This window comes from Accipiter gentilis, chromosome 29, assembly GCF_929443795.1.
Source record: "Accipiter gentilis chromosome 29, bAccGen1.1, whole genome shotgun sequence".
Classification (NCBI taxonomy): Eukaryota; Metazoa; Chordata; class Aves; order Accipitriformes; family Accipitridae; genus Astur; species Astur gentilis.
In genome coordinates, this window is record NC_064908.1 from 21,208,999 (window position 1) to 21,214,203 (window position 5,205).

A 5,205-nucleotide genomic window follows, 5' to 3' on the forward strand; every position below is an offset into this window, starting at 1 on the left:
GTTCCTGGCTTAAAACATATCTTTGCTATCTGTACTGGGAAACAGCAATTCACCAGTGTCTAGAAGATTAAAAAAAAAATCATAGATGACCTTTCATATGAAGAAAAATTCCCTTGGTAGCTTTACTTGATTTGTTGCTATTGTTGCTATTCAAGGGCTCCTGCAAACATGCATTGAATAAGGACAACTTTTTAAAAAAACTGTATTTCTGTAGGATAATAGAAGTGCTTTCTGTGCTGTTGTATAGCTCTAACTAAATCTACATGCTATTTTGTCCATCCAGTGCAGAATAATCACCAGGTGCTCACCCTATTCCCATCTCAGCAAACACAGATATATAATGTAAAAATTTGAGCCACAGCTAATCAAAAATTAAAGAAAATTAAAGAAGTACCTTCCAATGAGTAATTTTCTATCAGACAGCCACAGAGACAGTGTCTCTGACAAGCTAAAAAGACATAGGAGTTCCCAATATTTTGGAACACTAGGAGCTACTAAACATCTTTCAGAAGTTGGGTGAAAAAATTCCAAGTGTTTCTACAAACGGTGCTCCAGTGTGCACTATTTCTGCCCTTAAGAATAACATTTTCCTGGCTTGATTGGTCATTCTGTTAAGAACAATGAAGGACACAGATTTCCAGTTTGTTTCTCATCATGTCTGCATCTTTTCTGAAGAAATCTGAATGTGATGATTCGTTAAGAAAAGTTTACAGCTCCTACTGTATATTTCCATTCTGTCACAACAAAATGTTCTCGGTGGAGTCTTTGAGCAAAATTTTGTTTTCAGCAACATCTGTTATTGTTATTAGAACAAGAAATGCTTCCACTCCTGGTGTCACAATGTTATAATATGGGATATGTTCCTGCATATCTGAATTTTTTAAAAATAATCAGGACAGTTTTGTTTCTTAAGAAATTGCCATTGTTATTGTGGTTTCAGTTTGATTTTGTTATTTCCTCACTGGTGATGTATGCAAATGACAAAAAAATACACTGTTTTCGCTTTGGATGAACCATGCTAGAAAGACTCTGCAGTTTTCATTTGCTCTCCCAATCCATTTTCACCAAATAAAGCCACCTAGCCAACAACCCTTTTAAAAATCCACTTTTGTTAAAGATTTTTCACATCAAACTTGATTTTGATATCAAAGGCTCCCCACCTAAACACAATTCTGTTACTTTTTTTCCCTGTATCTGCCCAACATTTTCTATAATGTACACGTACATACATGCAGGCAAACAAACACATCTGAATTTTGCAAGCATATCCTTAAATGGTGCTGAAAGTCTTGCTATCTAAAACCCATAAGGACTTACTAAAAGTAATTTTTTATTTTTTCCATTTCTCTACTTCCATGAATTTGATTAAGTTAATGGATTTGTGTAAACATTGACTTTGATCCTATGGTTTTAAACAAGGGTGGGAGGGGGTCAGACAATACTGTGCATATCTATGATTTTATTCAGTGAATTGATCCTCTTGTAAGAACAAGGTCCTTAAAATGTGTCTTGGTTTCCCATAGTGTCTGTCACTTTTCTGACAGAAGCCATGGGGTCAATTTAAGTCTACACGATGGATGCTCACCAAAGCTGTCCCTGTATAGCATTGCACAGGCATCTGCCAGGGGTTTTTATGGACTGGGACTAAAAGACTGGCCTCAGAAGGAGGCTGTGCACATAATGGTGGCAGAAAATGGCGTTTAACACAATGAAAGTGCCCATGTCCATCTTGAATAGCATGAGTAAAACATAATGCAGGTGGATGCTGCATTGTGTCATGTCCCAGGCTGGCTTTAGGCATCAGAAAAGACATGGTTCTTGCATAAAGTTGAGAGTAGAGAACAAATCTGGCACTGCTCACATGCTCCCACAGAAGGTAAACATTGCAGAAAACTCAAATGAGCTATGACACACACAGGTGTGAGACGTGAGGATGCTAGACTTCAGGGCACCACAGGCAAATCCAGCTGGTACCACTGCTTAGCCTCCACTCAAGTCATGTACTGTCTTTTGTAAATTTCTCCCTGAAGGCCCTATTTAGACAGCCAAAAAAACCTTTACACCCCAATGATGCGTCTCTACATACATACATTTGCTGCTTCACCACAGGAGACCTTCCCAGTCTCCTAGGAGGTTTCAGGAGCCGGCTTTGTCAGGACTCTTGCCTGGGTATGTCTGACAGCCCTGAAGCCACTGTTTTTGCCCTTTTTACAGCTGACGCCAAGCTATGTCCCAGCAGCAACATCGGTGGCCTATTGTAAAATACAGATTGAATTTATTGGCACTGTAACATCTTCCATCTCATCCCAAAAGACTAATATAGGTATTTTTTTTCAGAAGACATTTTCTACTCTACCTTGTCCTAGTTGATTTAAATGTCCTTAGTGATGTACTCCACCCTTCGCTTATGAGACGTTCTCACAGCCCAGCAGAGCTCACTGCCAGCCCAAGGTTTGCCATTATTCATTCCTTCCATCATTCCTGCTTTTACAATCCTAAGAAATTCCTCTCCCACTTGTGTGTAGGCTGTAATGTCTCATCTCTGAGGCCAATTAACTTCTGCCACTTTTCTCATCTCCCTCTTGGCCCATTTTTGTTATGTTTTGATTCTTGCTAATATTTGTAACTCTTTCCATTTAAGTACAATTAAGTAATTGTATTAATCACTCTATGAAAAATAACCCAAGTTAATTAGTTCAAACTTCACACCAATTGTTGAAAAACCCTATCCTCCCCACTGCTAATGAGAAGTAGAGAACAGTGATGAAGGTACCACTGCCACTGTTCACCTACTGTACCATTTTTTCTCATCCCATAAGGCTGTTTCCACTTCTGTTCATCTACATTCACTTGCCAATATTGCACTGAGTCACCACTAGGTCCCTTCAACTAAAACACGCCAGGTACTGGAGTCGCATCATGCCATTTGAATGTCAGCTTCCTCCATGGCCCAGATGCACCACTCGGAAAAAGTGGGCAGATGCTATCACTTGCTTTCTCTCAAGGCAGTTAGGACGGAGGACTTGCATCATTTCATGGTAAGATAAATACCAAAATAGACTTGCTAGATCTGTGCAAAGGACTAGCAAAAACTTTGTGCTGTCCTCCATGAGAGAGCAGCAACCAGCTATCACCCAGCATAAACCACTCGACAGATCAATACACTTCTCTTTGTCTTGATAAAAGTACCTTTCACAAAGGTTACTACATGGTGTTAGGAACTGGTTTATCAGACTGTCAGAGGGGCTCAAAAACTTTTCCCATGTATGGATTTAAAGTATGCTAGCTTTGAATTCAAAAGAGTGATTGTTCCCACATAGCTCATCTCTCTCAACATTCTCCAGATTATATTACCATTGCATTTGGGACAATGTCTTTAATCAACCCAGTCCCTGCACTGCGGTACCTGCCGAGAGCACTGTCCACGCAGGACCACCAGACCATGCTGTGTGCCACTCTGAGTCTGACCTGTGACAGGAGTTTCCCAAGGCTGCACTGGCCTCCTTGTGATCAGCAAAATGCCCCTCTGAAAACCTCATTCTGATCTGTGGAGTTCGTGCAGATCAATTTATTGACAAGTCAAATTGTCCTCCTGATCCAGGCTTTTGTTGTAGGTGCATGTGTTGACGACTGATTCTTTTGAGGGGAACAGGACATAGCTGGCAGCTGACTTCAGCTCCGGTTGGTCTCTGTCTTATTTTCTAGGTTTAGGGGAAACAGCCATCTTTTCTCTGGTTACTTGTACTGTGCACAGATTAAGGATTTTTATTATATATTAATAACTAAAATAACAGTGGCATATTCACACGACCAGTGTCACAGATTATTTTTTTTAACTAAAGAATCTTGAAAAATTAATGAATCTGTTATTTGTTTGGAGATTACTTTATAAAATCCAGACTGAATACTAAAATGCCAGCAACGTGATTTTCAGTGTACCAGTCTTTTCTTTTAAGGAGGTCTTTTCTCATCCATGCATTACGGATGTTTAATTGAAAGGTTACACACAGGGTCATCAACAAGGCTCACAATGCCTCTAGCCTTACAATACACTTCACTTCAAAGGGATTGGCTGCATTCCTGAGCCTTGTACCAATAAGCACTAATAACACTGAAAAATGAAAACTGAAACAGATGTCTCCAATAGCATTGATTCTTATTAGCTGTTCACAGCTATTCTTACACCTCTAGGCATAACGAAGCAAAGCCTGCGTGCTGGGTGTGCGGCTGCAGAGGGCCTTGGTAATGCCGTTGGAATGCTCCTCTTCGCTGCTGCTCGCTGCATTCTTGACAGACTGTCTCCATTATAATCTTAAGAAAACTTCTTTAAAATGTCATTTAAAAATGCATCAAATATGTAAACTCTTACTTAATAAGGACAGGATTTGACAGTAACGTGTATTTCTTAAAATTAACTGTGAAAAAAAGTGATCGAATGTATGTTAGAAAGATGGAACTGAACTGCACATTTATTTGTGCCTCGCTGCAGATCCTAGATCTGTTATGACCACCCAGAAAGAGCTTAGGGCAGCTCTGTGGCAAGATAATGGAAGAATGGCAATCAATAGGCAAAAAAAAGTGTGCATACTACTATGCTGTAAATACCCCAAGCAGACAAGTATAGACACCAATTCTTTATGCAGTCTATGCAGTGAACAAATGTGAAACTGATGTGGTGTAACCCACAAGTGCAATGAGTATCTGTACCCTTGCACACAAAAACAAAGTACATACTTATTAGGGTTTGCAGAGCTTCCTTGTCTGCCTGGTTTTCTGACACATTTTTGCTCTTGGACATCATCTTTCTACTTAGAAGAAGGGCAGCCATGACAGACATGTAACAATCTAGAGGGAACAGATGTTAACCTCATTTAACACATGGATAATGGAAGCTGCTCCTGTGGAAGAAGGAGACAATATTTTTATTCTGAAAGTTGGTAGTGCAAGAACAACTTTCAAAGTGGACCAGCAATCCGTGTGACAACAGGAAAGGGAGAGCTAATGCTGAGATGCTAAGAGAGGGGTGATATGAGCAAAGCAGTGGGCTGTGCCAAGGTTTGCAGTCCAGCTTGTGCGCTCACACAGGTGCCAGGAATTTACACCTTTCCATTGTTGGCAGAGTTCTGTATATTCACCACTGAGTTTAGGTTTGAAAAGTTGGGGTTGTAGTATACTGCGTATTCAGGCTCAAGTGGCCACTTCCCA